The sequence below is a fragment of the Manis javanica genome, chromosome 3 (assembly GCF_040802235.1).
Source record: "Manis javanica isolate MJ-LG chromosome 3, MJ_LKY, whole genome shotgun sequence".
Taxonomy (NCBI): domain Eukaryota; kingdom Metazoa; phylum Chordata; class Mammalia; order Pholidota; family Manidae; genus Manis; species Manis javanica.
This window is the reverse complement of record NC_133158.1, coordinates 79,142,759-79,160,122: the sequence shown is the minus strand read 5'-3', so window position 1 is coordinate 79,160,122 and position 17,364 is coordinate 79,142,759. Positions and strand designations below refer to the sequence as shown.

Here is a 17,364-nt window from a genome sequence, read left to right as displayed (position 1 = left end):
TTATGTGCCAACCAGTGGGAAAGAGGGATGTTGTCTTTATCTCAGTGAAACTCAGTCTATAATCTCTAGGTTACAAATCTTCATCATAAACTGTGTTTCCTGTGTGAACTGAGGTTAAGAAACACAAAATGAAGGCCTAATGACTTTTTGGGTTCCTTCCACCCAGTTTCCATGTCATATATATTCTTCCTAGCAATTAAAGCTGTTATCTCAGTGAATTTATATTCACCTTTGTATCCCTAGTGCATAGTGTACAGTCAGTCCTTGCTCAGTTATTAATAAACGATGTGATATGCCCTTCCCATAGACTCTAAATATATCAGAGGTCATCTGTAACACTCTAACAAACTTTAAATTTAAGAAACAAGTTGCTAGGGTTTTTTTACAAAGAAAAGTTTCACTCCCCCTCATTTTTGTTCTCTGCGGTATTTTCTTCACTTCCTTGCTCTCCTTCTCCTTCCTTTTTTTCTCAGCCTAAGGCCTGAATTGTTCCACGTAAATGTGATTTGGGTGGGGTGCAGGGCATTTGTAAAGTTTTAGGGCATGGAACTAGATATAATTCAGTCTAGCAGATTTCTACTTCTCCAAAAATGATTGCTATTGTGCAGGGCCCATCAAAATAGTTTGGAGACTTAGTCAGATAAATAAATAGTCCTAATAAATGTAGTGTGTCTGATTTGAAAGACTATTTGGAGAGTAGGATCTCTGTTAAGTTATATGGGCCACCTGTATGACACATAACTGAAGAGAATGAATTCAGTGGAGCATGCCGTACTTGGAGGACACAGCAATTTACTTGGAATTAACTTAAGCTGGCAGAGCTCTGAGCTACCTTGATTGAGAGCCTGGATAGAAGATAGAGTATGCCTGACTGAGCATCTGAACTACTCCCAGATGCTGCACAGGTGAGGGATTAGAAGGCTGCTAGGTGACCAGTGCATTCTCTTGATTGTCTTTTGAGAAAGAAAGATTGATGAGGGAAAGAGGGATGGGACAAGAACAGGCCAAGAAAGAAAGGATAAAGTTTTCAGACTCTCTTCACACCCTAAGAAAGACTTCTTGAAAAGCTTGGATTAAGTCTGGCAATGGATACAAGCACAGGACTCTTGGAGTATATTCTTGGCTCTTACTACTACCTCTGACTTTGAGCAAATCAGCTGACTTACTTGCCTGTAAAATCATATTCCCTCTGACATTAATATTTACCTCATGAAGTTATCCAGAGGATAATGTTAGTAATAATGTCTTGTGTTTACATAATTCCTTTTACAGAGAGCTCAGCATTTTGTTTACATTGAGAGTGAAGCTTCTTATGAGAAATGAATACAAGTATTTATTTTTTGTAAATGAACTTAAGCCATAAGAGGCTGAATTTCACACATCGCAGGAGGGCATGTGGTACATAGTGGATCCAATTAGTTAAATCAATTTTTTTATTTCACTTGGAGTCCCATCTTGCCCCCTTGTTTTATGAATTGAGGAATACAGTGAGTCCATATGCATAGATGGGAGATCCCACATATGTGATCAGAGTAGTCTCTCATGACACATCCAGAGTTTGAACAGTCAGAACATCTTTGATAACACTCTTTTGGACCTCAATTGTGGCAGAAAGACATGTGGGAAATCTTAGCCCTGAACTATAAAAGTATGCTAAAGGATTATAGAGATAAAAGGTGTAAATATGGGAGTGATTTCTCTTTTCATTTCAGCTCAGTTCAAACAACATTTCTTGAGTGCCTGTTAATGTACATGATTTTGAGGGAAAGGGTGAATGAAAGAGGCACAGCATGCACAGAAATTTAAACTGTCATTAGCAAGGAGAGGGAAGTGAGACTTAAAGTGGATTTATGCTGCAGTACTGGGGAGAGGCAGAAAAGCATCACAGTATTTCAGGTGTTTAAAGAGGGGAAAGATTGCATCTGTTATAACCTGTGTACCAAGCAGGCTGACATTCACCTAGTCTGTAAATTCAATGAAAAAGACATGCACAAATAAATCATTTTAGTCCATCCTAGGCAAGGCAGTGATCAAGAGCACTTAGCCCTGCATGGGAATTTAGAGAAGGTTTCTTGGAGAGTGAGATTTCTCCTACAAGTCTTAAAAATTGAAAAGAACATGCCTTCCAGGCTGGAAGATTAGCATATTCAAAAGCCCTCAATGTTTAGTCTTCTTTCAACATAATTTGGCAAACTACAGAAAGATTGGTAGGTATTATTATAGCCTAAAGTTTAATTGGGGGTAGTAGAGATAAAAGCCGAGTGAGGTACCAAGGGTGAATGCTTGAGGAATACAAACAAATATTTAAGGGGCAAGCAAAAGAAGAGAAGCCCATGAGGGAGTCTGGGAGAAAGGAAAAGTCAGAGAAATAAGAAAAAAATAGAAGAGAAATTTGATGTGTGCCCATCAGGTAGGGCATTTTCTGGTCCATTGGCCTCAAGAGGGATGGATGGTCTCAGTGCAGTGGCATGTTAGAGAGTAAGTAGGGGCAAGGGTGAGGACACTGAAATAGCACAGACCTCTCTTTCAGGTTGTTTAGCTTTGAAAAGAAGGAAGATGGTTCCTAGACTCCGGTTCAAGAAGCAAAAAAAAAAATGATTTTGTTTTTAACAGGATGAAAGAATTAAATAGGCTTCTGGGCTTAAGGGAAAGAGCTAATAGGCAGTGAGGGGTTAAATATATAGGAAATAAAGGGGATAATTGATGGAACAAGGTCTTAGGAGAGATGAAGGAAGACTGGGGCCATGTGTAGAGAGCAGAGCCTTGAACCCAGAGGAAGAATGCCTTATGCTCTGTATGGAAGAAACAGTGCAAAGATAGGTCCAGAAATATCTAGGAAGTAAAGAGGAATGATGTTGAGATAATGTATGTGTAATTGTCTCAATGAGGTAGAAGATGATGTCATTTGCTGACAAAGATGTGGCTTTAGTTGGGGTCTTGAGCATAATGACAGTTTGAAAATGTAACTGAGTAAAAAAGTAAGAGCAAACTAAACAAGGATGAGTGAGAGGTCAAGCATAGTTGATGGCCTGCCTAAGACAGATGCTGATTTATAGTGGCACCAGTCTAAAAACTGATTTTTCTCTAACTGTGCTCAACAGCTAGGTCATACAAATGTAGAAAGTATAGGTTTTGATTAATCCTGTATTGAGGTTTGGTTAAACAAGTGAGGCAAAAGGACAGAGGTCCCATATAATTGAAGATACTGCTAAGAGAGTGGTTTAGGTGGTGAGCCATGCTATCCCTGCTGGGTACAGCAATGAGGCCAGGAGAGAAATAAAAAAACTATGGCGTTCCTCGGATTGAAGAGCAGAGGTGGTGAGGGCAAAGGTGTAAGCTTACTGGAAGGATCAGAGACTGGCCATCTTTGGATATTGGATGGGAAGCAGCTCCACTTGATGACCACTTCAAGTGTGTGACCTTGGATGTGAGTGACCCTGGTGGTGATGGAGGTGAGGAATTGGATGGGTTTCTAGATGGTTACAGAAGCACGTGACCCAGGATAGTGAGAGGACATGGAATATATTAAACGTTTTAGCCAGATGCTCTAGTCTTGAATAAATGTTGTCAAGGATTCCAAACAATTAGTAAGGGGACATCAGTGGGAAAAGATAATTGTGTGATATAAACTTCGACAACTGAGGGGCTGTTACACCTGAGGCATTAAGGAGTAATGGTATAGAAGCTTTGGGAGAAGATACAATAGCACTTTTTGATTGTCTGCTATTCATTAGGCATTTAAAAAAATATTTGGTTGAGACATGAACTTGCTAGTATTTGAGCTATAAAAATGGTAACTTCATATTGTTCAACTTCATACTTTGCATGTATTAACTCATTCATTTTCACAACTGCCTTCTGAAGTAGATTGCCATTGAGCAGCTAAGGAAGCAGAAGCACAGAAATAGTAATTAACTTGCCCAAGGTCATCTGACAAGTAGTAGAGCCCAGTTTTCAGACCTTGGCAATCTGGCTTCAGAGGCTAGTCTGTCTCTGAGTAGGGAGTACCTACCTTAGTCCCACCACCCTGTAAGCCTTGAGGTGTATGAGGTATGTGAGACTGAATTCCTCTTCTGTATATAATAAACTGAGATAAATGCTGTAAAGGAAATAACATGGTTCCCTAGTTATTCTTAAAATCATATGTGCTTCCCCATCCCTTTCTATTTGCATTTTCCTTCACTCCCAAACTTTCTAAAGGCAGAATACTTTCTCTACCTCCTTCCCTAACTGAAACCTAGTATGTCCCTGGTTTGCTTGTAGTTTACTAATAGACAAGAAGGGAAGGAAATTCTAACATGCAGAGACACAGGAGACTGGGAAAGAGCAAGGACACAGTTCATTAATGACAAGACATTCTGTACATGGGACATGAGTCAGGATGGTGGGAGAAGCAGAGTTTTAAGAGTGATAGAGGTAAAATCAGAAGCTGGGTGGGTTGTAAAGGACTTTTTACCATTTTAAAGAACATCGAGATTATCCTCTGTGCTATATAGCCAGGCATTGAAAGATTTTAAGCAGCAAAATGCCATGAACAAATGATAAATTAATATCAGCCGGGATGCAGCTAAAGGGGAAAAGATTAGAAGCAGAAAGATGTTAGGAAGCTGTTGCAGTTATCCATGTGAAGGTACAGGGCTCACAACGGTCCTAGCTATGTAACTAAAGAGGAGTGCGTGTATCCATGAGGTATTTAACAACAGAAATTGGCAGGTTTGGGTGTCTAAAAGAGTGTGGGTTACTGGAATCAGTAACTGACATCATCACACAAGAAAATAAATTGATTTGGAAAGAGACATGAGGAGTCCTCTTTTTCTATATGTTAGGTATGAGATGTCTATAGAATCCAAGTAGAAATACAGGTCTGGAATTCAGGAACCAGCTCTCACAGAAGATGCAGATGAAAATACGTCAGCCTCCTTTGATCTCTCTGAGCCTCCCTTCTAACATGGCCACTTCTGTCATCAGTATCTGTCCCGTGTCCACTCCTTTATCTGGGTATGGGAACAGAGACCTGAGTGAGTTGTAGCTTTGGGCCAGGTGTCTCCATCAGGGCCTCACACTATGGAATCAGGGGAAGGTCTAAGGGTAGGGTCTTGGGTACTCACTGACTCTCCAGCTGCTGACAGCAGCCCTTTGCCTGCAACATCATTCCCTTAAAAGGGAGCACAGTAGCTTCCCAGCATGAATGAATGATCAGTCAATCACATTGGGGCCTCCAGATTTAGGTCATCCTAAAAAGCCACCTGTACAATATTTTGGTGGGCCTTGTACAGGTAGAATTATATAGACCTAGCTTTTGACCTAAGTATATGTAGCCTAGATAAAAAATGTTTAGGCATATGATTAGCACATTGACAAGGGGATATTCAACTGGTGGGTAAAATGGTTAATTATCAATAATATAGTCTGGCTAAGCAGTAAGTGAATCAGTATGCATGTTATCAATGAGAGGAACCTGTTTCTGACAGAAGCAGGATAATAGTATTGCAGAGACATAAAAAGGTACAGATACTCATATGCAAAGAAATCATGGGAAAAGATGTCATTCAAACAAATCTTTTAATGGCCTAGTAAATTTGATGAGGAATAGTAAGAAAACCAGTCTTTGCTTTCCCTTAGGTTGAAATAAACTTGACACTAGTCCTGTTCATATGCCAAATTTACTTAGATTCCAGGGATTTGCATATGGAAAACTAATGCCATGGCAGGATTACCAGACTGTTAATTCATCAAGGAGTCTGATGATATCATAAACCGTGAGAAGCCAATGTCTCACAGCAGCATCAGAAACCTCCCAGTTTGATTTAGCACTGGTAATCCATTTTATTCCTCTTCATTAGTTATTACAATAACAACAGATTGGCGACACAGCCCCATTTTGTGCCTCTGGTGCTGTCTACTGCTGGGCACAGCTGCCTCCAGTCATTCTTTCCAGTGTAAATAACAGTTCATGTTTCCATGGGCTGTCGCGAGATCTGTCTGTGCCTGTGAAAGAGGCCATGTCACCACCCTGTTGGGGAAGATTGAAGGTCTGAGTGAAGCCAAGGAACTGCATAAGAAAGCCAGAGCAGCACTCCCTAAGATAGTGTTCTGCTCCTGAGGACATTTAGATTGACTGGGTGTTAATGATGTGAATTTCCATGAGTGTGGGGCAAGAAAATTCTATCACTTGCATCTGTCTGAGGCAGACCTTTTACTCTGGAACTTTTCCTTTCATGTTAGATGTAAATAATGAACTCCTTTGTTGTGAGAGGGTATGTTACAAACCAGTAAACACTTCAGCAAAGAGCATCTTTTGATCTTCACGCCTATGGCAGTAAAAGCTGGGAGCCAGAAACAGACCAGAAAATTTGGGGCAGAAACCACTAAATGCTTCCCTTTTATCTATTCACAAAATTAGGTGCAGAACTATAGGCATAATGGATGGAATGACAATTAAAGAAAGATGAAGGGCAAAATGAGGCCACCTGAATGATAAAAGCTGAAGTTTGGATTTCAGGATCTGTTTTAGAACTCAGTGAATTCTGTGAGTAATTAAGAGCATTATGTAGACACAGCATAAAAGAAATGAATAAAAATGTTTCTCTCCCTCTCTGTGAGCAAGGAATTAATGGATGTATTAAAAACTTCTAAAAACTGGTTTGAGAATTCATTTTTAATAAGAGGCCAGTAGGTGAAAACTGATTATTTTTGTCTGCAAAGTAATTCATTTCAAAAACTTTAATACTTTAATTCTGCAAATTCCGTCTCAGTATGAATGTTAACTCAGTCTTGTTTTACATGTTAAATCACATATTCATATAAGCAGAAATCTAAAATACATATGCAAATTCTTTTTTTTCTTGTTCACTTTGACATTTTAAATTGTATTGCCAGATATACTAGTAGATATCTAATGGCTGTTTTATAATACGAACTTATTAGCAAGATCTCCTCTCCAATCTTATATAATTCATAATCACATCCTGTAGGTAAAAAACAGACTGAAAGTCAAACCCCTCCACCATGGTAAGGGGAACGATGGATACACCACACACTTGATGAGAGATAAATAGACATGCAATTATACCCTGTTTAAGTACAGAGTGCTTAGTTAGCAGTTTAGGTAGCACTGAGGAAGGCAGAGACTTGTGATGCAGGCATCCTGTCAGATATTTAGCACCTCGTCTCTTAGGCTTGGTGTTTTGGGTCTTGGGCTGGATATGCTCTAAAGTTTATCTGGCCTTGACTGATAATATATAATTGGTAAGTAACTTTAAAAAGATCTTGCATAGTTTTCAATTGTATTTTATCCCACAGTTTCTTGTAGTCTGCGGTTCCAAATAGCTGGCTGAATTGCTCTGTGATAAAAGGAAATGTGAAACTATGTACCATATTCCTTCCAAGCTTAAGACCAAGGATTCTCTGAATATTTTTTAGAAACAGATTGGAGACTGTACTCCATTTTAATGGCCTTTTAATTTGAAAGTTAAACTCAATCCTTCTAATTGCTTGTAGGTATTGGACAATATGAATATTTCCATTGGATAATATGGAGAGGACAATTTATCATTGAAGGACTTGTCATTTTTATCTTAGCTGAATCGGGTGCCAGTATATACAGTTTGTGCTTTCAAGCACAAGTTGATTTATTATGGTGTGGATCTGCAGTTTTTAGAGGGCTTCATAAAACTGGATATTTCTTTGTAACTTTAATAAAGCCCATTTTTCACTTTGTTGACTTTAAGGCTATTACTGTTAGGTCAAACAAGTTAGAAAGCAAAAATAAAAACCAATGTGGAGGAAAGAGTCTATTGTCTTATGATATATAATTAGAATTCACTCAATTTTATTTAACTAAAGATCACATTTTAGCCCTTAGGAGGCAAGATGAACCTAATAATGAGTGCGTCAAGTGCTTCAAGGAGACAAACAGCGAGGATTTTAGTGTTTTCTTTCCCTTCTCGGGGCATGGGCTCTAGTGTCTGCCACACCTGGGTGCATTCAGTTTCACAGCCTAACTCTGTAAGTGTAGGTCTGTTATTTGATCTTTTCGAATTTGGAGTACTGACAAATGGTAGCATCTTCGCAGATTGACAAGTTCATGAGATAGGAAGAGCAGTCTGTAATGACAATCAATACTATTGAGTGGCTGCTAATGTTTCAGGGACTGTGGTGAACATTAGATGATCTCAGATTAAGCCAGTGATGTACCTTTCAAAAAGCAGGTGTTCAACTTCTTCCTTATCCCAAATTTACCAGATTCTGTAGGTGAGAGGGATTCCTCTTATTTGTTCGTGTATTACTTCACCCATTCATTTGTGCATCAATTCAGCAAATACATAATGAACCCTAGTTCCAGGAACTATTCTAAGTGCTGGAGATAACAGCAGTGAGGGACCAAGAGAGATAAAATCTCTACTGCTGTACACTCTAGTCCAGGAAACTGACAAAAGACAGGGAAATGAATAAAAAATATAATACTTCATGTAATAATAAGTGCTATGAAAAAAATAATAAGCAAGGGTAAGCAGATAGAAAGTGACCACAGTACCAGGAGACATGGAGGAAGAGAGATTTCTGTTTTAGACCGAAGAGTCTAGGGAAAGAGACCTTTCAGCAATTCTGAGTATACTTATTTTATGGCCATTCCAAAAGTAACATTCTTACTTAGATGTGGAAGTCAAATATGCAATGAGTTGTAGAAAGAAAGTTTTTAAAAGTCAGTAACATACATTATTGCATATTTTCTTTGGGCAAGCAAGCAAATAGTAAAATAGTGTCTCTTTTAATAGATAGAAACCACTTAAAAAGTAGAGCATACTGAGGCTATGTAAGTGTGTGCTATCATGAGTCTGTTTGAAGAAAGTAGAAAAATACTGTGACCTACATAATGCCTATTCTGTTTATAAGTACACAATCATATAGAAGTCATACATACAGGATAGAATTGGGTGGTAATGTTATGTGATCATTTTATCGGTTGTTTTAGGTGAATTAAGTATGTCCACAACAAATATATGGACACCATCAACTTGGTAACAGTTCGAAACTCCACAAGGGAGCTGCAGCCAGATCTCCAGTTTCCAGCCAGATCCTACCTTGCTGGATCTAGGCTTTACTCTAAGAACTAACAGTCCAGTTTTAGTCCTGTGGTTTTCTTTCAGCATTTTAAAGATGTCACTTCTTTGTCTTTGGGCTTACATCATTTGTGACAAATTTGCTGTAATTCTTATCTTTGTTCCTCTTTGTATACAATGTGTCTTTTCTTTTTCTTGCTGTGTTCAAGATTTCCTCTCTATTTTTAGTTTTCAGTAGTTTCTATATGATATAATTTTATAGTTGTTATTTATCCTACTCAGGGTTCTCTGGGTTTCTTGGACCTGTGGTTCAATGTCTTTAATTATTTTTTAGAACAATTTTGACTATTGCCCCTTTAAATATTTCTTCTGTTTTGCTCTTTCCTGTTCAGAGGTTTTCTTTGGTTTCCCACCCTGCCCCCATCTCTCTCATGAGCAGAGCTGGTACAGGTCTCAAGAGAAAAGTCTGGGAGTGGGTTTGAACACTCTAGTGATTGCAGCTCCCAGGAATCCTGTGTACTCACTCTAGCCCGTACTTGTCGTTTAGCAATTCCTTAAATATTTAGTTGAATTCTTCTAAACTGCTTGTAGTGTGTAGTGCCTCTTGCTTTACGGTCTCCCACAGGAGTGCCAGGCTATAGGTTCCAGATTTTCTTGGAGAAGGAACCTGTCCCTTCTTGGATTTCAGGCAGTTTAACCCTGTGACCTCAGCTCTCTGGCTCAGGTAAAGTTATGTTTCTATATTTTTTCAGCTTTTTCTTCTTTTCAGGGAGAGTGTGACACTTTTCAGCTTTCTGACACTAGGTGGAATCAGATTCACAGGCCAGTGATTTTTAAATTGTTTCAGGAGTCTACAAACATGCAGTTCAAATTTTATTTTTTCAATATTCTGTCTAAAAATTGTAATAAAATAAATCACACTAAAATATCTACCAAAATATATACCAAGGCCATCACACTGGAAGACTACCAACTTAAATAATTCCGTTGCTCTGTTAACTGTTTTGTTTATACCTGTGAAGTCTTCTGCCATCACCACACATTATTTTAAAATTTCTGGTACCATGGCATTGGTTAGGAAGGGAGTGGATCTGCATACCCAAATTCAGTCTTGTGCATGTCTATACATGTAAAATTGTAAAAGCAGGAGTCACTGTGGCAAGCGCATATACACAGAAGTCAGTTAAATGCCAGGCAGTGTCAGTGATGCACTGCTCGCCGGTTGCTTATGCAGTAACAGTGACTGCATCAATGACATTATGGTATTAACACATATCATTCTTATCCTGACACACATTTATCATAAGGAATGTAAGCACTTCTTAAATATTTCTAATGATTTTACTTTGAGGCAAAGAGTTTTTGCTATTTTTGTGGCAAGCCTTTGGATTAATTTCATTCAAGTCTTTGAGGGGGGAAACTTTTGTAATTACTTATCTGTATACCTCAACATTTTCTTAATACTGTGCAAAAAAAAATGAAAGACAGAAATTAGTAAGATAGAGGTTAATGATAAATGAAGCCTGTAACTATCATCTCCCAAATTATAAATTTTTGTGTAAAAACATCCTCATTGTTAACACTGATTATCTTAAAACTACATCATACATTTAAATGTCTGAGGTAATTTTTTCAAGTCAAAACTGCTTTTATCTTCTTATTTATTGGGACTTCGCATAATTTTTGATTTTCAAAAAAGAATTCCATTACAAAGTATGCCTAACCCACCCTAGACCCACAAAGAAATTTAATTTTCACTGGTCTGGTGGAAAGAATAATAATAATGGCAAACGCTTAACTAGAATTTACAATGAGTCACATACTTTTCCAAGCATTTTACAGGTATATTATTTAATTTAATCCTTATATCAACCCAGTGAAGTACATACTGTCAGCTTCTGCATTAATCAGATGAGGGAAACAGACACATAGTGTATGGGAGATCACACAGCTAGTACCTAGCAGAACCGAGGGGTCAAACCTAGGCAGTCTGGTTCCAGAGTGGGAGTTTTCTAACTATATTGGTACATAGAATGTTAAAGTGGAAGTCTGAATTGAGTGTGAAATTTTATTTTTTTCCTAAAAAATGTATGTGTGTGTGTTTCCCTCTCCAACTCTCTTGTAATCTGTTTCTCTAGCTATAGTCCTATTTTTCCACTGATAGGTTAAGTGATAATTATGTTAATTACCCTTCAGGATGCAGTGAGACTTAATAAGTTAATTACTTTAAAGAGCTTTAACAGTCAGAAAGTAAAGGCCAAGCAACTGTAGCATAAATGTTGAAAGCAGCTGGATTTTGGTCTGTTCTGTTCTTTCCGAGTGACTTTAGGATACTGTATATATCAACAGCCTCATTCATTCCACTACCTCTGCTTGCCACTGTGGGCATTTTCATTCATTCTTACTGAACAGATCCTCACTGAGCACCTGCTGGGTGCCAGAGGTGCTGAGCAGCAAGGACTTGGAAGGTCAAGCCGCTTAAGATAGAGCCCCTTACTTGCAGGAATTCCCTGCCTGGTCACAGTTGAGGTGCTCTATGTGCTTAAGTGACAGTTGAAATCTTTGCTGTGGAAGAAAAGTCCCTAAGAAATAGCATTTAATTTTAATGTTTATCATTTAGAGGTTAGGCTTTTTTAAATGGAAAAATAATATTTCTAGAATGAAGAAATTAAAGTGCTTTTATTTATTTTTTTCTTTGTTCTTATACTCTATGAGTGAAATCATTTGCTTTATAAAGCAGCATTTTAGAAAAGTCAAGTCATTGAGAATCATATTAAATCAAACCTTGGCTGACTGGAACTTGAAAGGACTTTACAGTTAGTCACTTTTGAAGTATGTCTGTTGGCTTTATTTTTGCTAAACGTGGTAGAAGGGAAAGGAGGCAAAGCCACATTGCATCTAATGCTGTCATGTATTCTCCTTGTAGTTCCAGATATCTTCATTCTGAAAGTTAGCTGGTAGCCTATCCTAGATATAAAACATCACAAACTAGTCAAAAACTGGACGCTTTCCTAGAAAGTTGTATTTTGCATAAAGCACATTTGAAATTTCCTATTTTAAGAGATTTATAAGCTTGAAGTTCATAAGGATTAGATGGTAATATTAAACATAAATATATACTTAGAAAAATCGTATTTCTTTCCAAGACTGGCCCTCATTTTTGGCATATGCAACAGAAATTGAAGACACTCTCTATACATATTTAAGAAACTTCATTCATAATTTGACAATTTCTTTCCCCTATAGAGTATGCCTCTTTGTTGGCTAACATATTCCACTGGAAAATTTGGCTGAAATTTTTTTCTTTAAATATTGATAGAGACCTACTTGCATTGTGCAGCCTTGTTAAATGAGTGAAAAACTTGAATATTTTTATGATAGTGTGATTGTTACTGTAGAGCAATTCAGAATTACTAGTGCTAAATACTAAAATCAGTGTCAGTTTTAGATAGAGAGTATACATAGGATCTTTATTTTGTGGTGGGTACCTCCTAAAAGTCATATTCTAATCAATGAAAGTGATCCTATTAAATTTTCAGATAAACTGGGGACCAAGAGAAATTGCCATGATGGCCTGTATCCAGAGAAGCCAAAGACTGGACCTCCTGAGTTGTGATTAAATATTTCCCAGATGCTCCACACCTTACCCCAACCAACAAATCAACAAAGGTAGCTAAATGTTGAGATTTGCTGCAATTTCTTGCTTTATGCATGGGCACTGGCATGGAGGGATGAAGCAACCTGCCGTAAACTATACACAGTTACACTGTAAGGAATATAGGACTGGAGGACAGGCAGGTGGCATAGCATGTAAAGAAAGCCACCACACAATGTAGCTGACCATGCCAGAGACAATGAGAAGCCAGGGAAGAGTTTCAGCCACAAAATAACATTGATGGCTTTACACTTTAGAAAGATTGTTCTAGCAGCTGAGTGGAAGGCAAATTAGGAGGACAGAGAGATCTGAGGCAGGGGAAGCAAATTAAAGGCATATTGCAATGGCTCAGCATGATATGACGGGTGCCTGTAGGCAACAGAAGAGGAGTTGGAGAGGACGTGAATGGATTGAATATGAGATATGTTAAAGAAGATAAGAAATATACCTAAATGGCTTGTTTTCATGGAATTTTGCTTTTAAAAGGAATAAAATTCTTTGGCGTCTCCATGAAATACATTCCAACAAAAAAAAAACAGTTGATTTTAGCATAGAGAATCTAAAATGCATAGCACAAAAAGTACAATATCATAAGTAAGCTTATTTAATTTCCAAATTTTATCAGAAAAATCAGAATATTTTGACTGGAGCATGACCATGCTGATATCTGGACTGTTGGGTAGGTTTCTTTATGGACCAGTTCACTTACTTTGTTTGATGGCCTAATCCTATCCAGTCATTTACAAATGTGGATGGAATAGGAAGAATATATTACCATTACTAGAAAGCAGTTCAAAGCATATAATATGCATATATACATCATTAACCTAAAAGAAAAAAGACACAAGAAAAACAGAAATAGTCCAAAACTTCCATGTGCAGATTATGTCAAGGTGGTCCTCTTTAAGATTAATATTCCATTTTGAAGTCCCTCATAATTCCACCTAAAGTCATCCTTCACATAAAATAACAAATGTACATTTCAAAAGAACCCTTTTTTTTTTAGCCCTGCCTCTGGAAAATATTAGAAGTAAATTCTTAATAGTAAAGCATTTAGAATTACATATTCAGAATATTATATAAATATAAAATGTCATCTTCAGTAGTTCCCTCATGGAAACAAAATAAAAATTCTCAAACTTAATCATTTCCTAGAAACTATCAAAGATTAGAAGAAAATAAGAAAGACTCTACTTAAAATTCCACTATGTTCTCTTTCTATAGTCATCTTTTGGGGTAATTCTAAACAGATAAAAAGCTTATCTGGATATATGGATTAAAGTTAGAAGATGCTAACCAAATTTATCAGACTGGAAAGATTCTAAAGATGTATATCATGTTTATTTTTCTAACAGGATAGTATCTGTGTGGGAACTAAAGTTGAAGGTGATGAGCCAGCACTGAAGTCTTGCTGTTCATAAGTGGGGATAGGTTTTTTTTCCCTGTTTTTTTTTTTAAGGCTCAATCTCATGAGAACAAGACAAAATCCTTTCTTTATGAAAATTCCTCTTGAAAAGGTGATATTTTAAAAAGAGAAAGATTAAACTTGTCATTGTGTAAGTGTTAATCACCTATTTAGCAAAACAAAAATCACTAAAATATTGTTAGCTTTTTATTCTTGCAACTAACATTTATGAAACAATGACAATATTCATTGCATTGACCTAATGCTGTGGGGATATAAAGATGAATGGGCATAGTCCCTCCCCACTCTAAAAGAAGGGCATAATTTTGTTGGGAGATAAATTCACAAATAGCTGTAATATAAGCTTGAATTTGTTTAGTGCCCTAAAAAAAAGAGATACGGGGTTGGAGAGGGTGGGAGGGAGGAGGAAGGGATTGAGAGGCATTGTGATTAGCACACCCAATATAGGTAGGTCACGGGGAAGGCAGTATGGCACAAAGACAAGTAATGACTAGCATTTTACTACACTGATGGACAGAGATTGCGATAGGGTTAGGGGGGACTTTAATAATATGGGTGAATGTTGAAACCACAATATTGCTCATGTGAAACCTTCATAAGATTGTATGATACCTTTATTTTTTAAAAAAGAGATACAAAATCAAAGGGTGAGGTAGAACATTTATTGTGGTTAAGGGAATTCAGAACATGATCTGGAAGAACTTGACATTTAAGCATTTAAGTTGAGCCTTAAAGGGAGGGTAGGAATTGTTAAAGCAGCATTGGATGACAGGAAATACGAGCAAAGATTCCTTAGAAGTTGCAAAGTAGGGGATATGCCTTAGAAGTAATTTCAGTTGAAGCAGTAGAGTAATGAAGAGAGACTCACAGTACTGTAGAGCTATCTCAGAGTGGTGAGGGAGGGCATGACCCGAGGGGCTTGGGAACAAATGGCCTCTTGAATTTGTGTGGGTACATAATCCCCACACTGTCAGAGCACTGTCCCCTGTCCGTGTGGGTTGCCTCAATGAGCCTCACAGCACCCTGTGCAGAGGGGTGGTACTTCTGGTTTTTGACACCTCACCCTAGTTCTTTAAGACTCCTTACATTCAACTGTGTTGCCTCCACTGCCCCAACCCTAACTCTACACGTGACTCCTGGCAAACTCCTGCTTAATCCTCAGGACTAAGTCAAATGATAGTTCTTCAATGAAGCCTTCCTTAAATTCATAAGAAAGTGTCAAACCCCCCTTTCTCCAGGCGTTTGTGGCCCCCGCATCTGTCCCAGCATGTGCTGCACTTCTTCATCCATGTCCTTTCTCGCAAGTCATTCTCATTTGTATCCCCAGCAGCCACATGATAGAGTCAGCATTTAATACAGATTTACTGAGTATGTGAATGTCTGTTGCAAGTGGGAAATTGAGTGTTTCAGTAACTTGTCCAACATTGTGCAGTTTAGTTGGAGTTGGGGATTAAACCAGGTCTACCTGATTCCAAAGTCCCTGTTAAAGTTTCTCATTTTTACCTAAAAAAGGAAAAAATATGTATAGAGCTTTTTTCACATATGCATGGGGTATAAATACTATTAAAAATCCATGAGAAGAAATTACAAAGCCAAGCATAATGATGTTTGTACTGTATTTTTCCTACAAATGCAATATACTGTTTTAATCATTTATAAATATATAAACAGAAGTTTATACCACTTCAGGGATGGTTTTCCATAGTCTTATTGTTTCTGTAATTCTAATGTGTCATTAGTTTAAAACACTAAAACAGTATAGAGAAACGAAAAGAAGTTGGTAAAAATCACCCAAGATCTACTACCCAGAAATAGCCTCCAATAAGATGTTAGTGAGCTTCCTCCTAGACATTTCTCCATGTACTATAGACCTATGTTTGTAATTTACAAAAGTAGGATATGATGGTGTTTCTAGAACTAAAAGAGGGAGATTTTTACCTTCAATAATTCTGTATAGTCTTCTTACCTTAAAAAACCTCAGACATGCCAGGTCTATTCCCGCTTTCGGGCCTCTGTACCAGGTGCTCAACACTCTGCCTAGAATGCTGTCCCCTAGAGAGTCACTCAGCTAATATTCTACACTCCTTCCAGCTTTGCTCAGAGCTGACCGATTCAGTGAGGTCCAGCTGACTACCCAAACCCCACAGTTCCAGTTCTTTCTAGACTGCTTTTCTCTTCCATTTTTCCCACAACACTTAACACCTTTTAACCTGCAATATCATATAGTTGCTTATCATATTATTGTCTGTCTGTCTCACTAGAATATCAGCTCCCTAAAAGGGGGATGTTATCCCTTTTGCTCACTGATATATCCCTTTTGCCTCTTGTACATGTTGTTCATGATGTCCTTGAATATGTACACAGTGCACCTAGAGCAGTACCCAGCACATAAGAATTCAATAAATATTTGTTGAATGAATGAAAGTATTACAGAACAAAGAGTTCTGAGTACAGTTTTGGAGCTGGTTAATTGAGGCTTGGTCATCCCCTTGTTTTGTAAATTTATATGAACTAATACATTTTTATTGTTTAGTGGACTCAGTAATTCATTAGAGCTACAGATAAATTCCATTTTTTACTGGGAAGACAACTGAATTGCCCTGGCTATTCCTGTATGTTTCTGAACCTGCTACTGTTAGAAAAACTTACATAGAAGCTAAAGAGTTTGGCTGAAAATACATGAAATAAATGCATTTCATATCTGAATGTATAGTATCATGCACTAAAATGCCTCATAGAAAATTAAGGCTTTTGTTCTGTAGACATTTAATTCTTTCTAGAATCCAGGGCACTTCATACCTTATCAGAATTCAGAGACGAGTGCTCAGGCTAATGGCATCTAAAGAACAGTTCATTTTCCATGTTGTATTCTAGTACTATTTGACAATAATTTTCTAGTTGTAACGATTCTATTCTCATGAAAACATGTAGAAATTTGGGGTAGAACTCCATAGAAGTTTTTCTGTATATGTACTTAAGTATATGCTCTTTAATCCTATTATATGTAAGTATGTATTTTTCCATTTCTTTATTATATAATATCTGCTTATGCCAGTCATTGCTTATTATACATTTGACATATCCACCAATTTAACCTGAGGCTGTGTGTTTATGAATGAATGCAGATTTTTGTTCAGGTAATTTTAAAAACCATTTTTGAATCATTGAAATATTTAATTATGAAAGCAACCAGACCACCATTCATTTGCATGACTGTTAAT

General features: G+C 37.5%; 2 protein-coding genes across 10 annotated transcripts in view; one reads left to right on the top strand and one right to left on the bottom strand.

The window, feature by feature from the left end:
- CMSS1 (cms1 ribosomal small subunit homolog) overlaps positions 1 to 17,364 on the top strand; it is a 382,078-nt gene that overhangs the window by 170,622 nt on the left and 194,092 nt on the right. Inside the window, exon 2 of one of the 7 annotated variants that reach the window (XM_036998641.2) lies at positions 12,602 to 12,731. The exons of the other annotated variants lie outside the window; for them this stretch is intronic. The gene's annotated coding sequence lies outside the window, so the exon portion shown is untranslated. The remainder of the gene's footprint in view (positions 1 to 12,601; positions 12,732 to 17,364) is intronic. 7 annotated transcript variants of the gene reach the window in all.
- The window catches only part of FILIP1L (filamin A interacting protein 1 like), a 304,769-nt gene that overhangs the window by 161,365 nt on the left and 126,040 nt on the right, over positions 1 to 17,364 (bottom strand). The window lies entirely within an intron of this gene.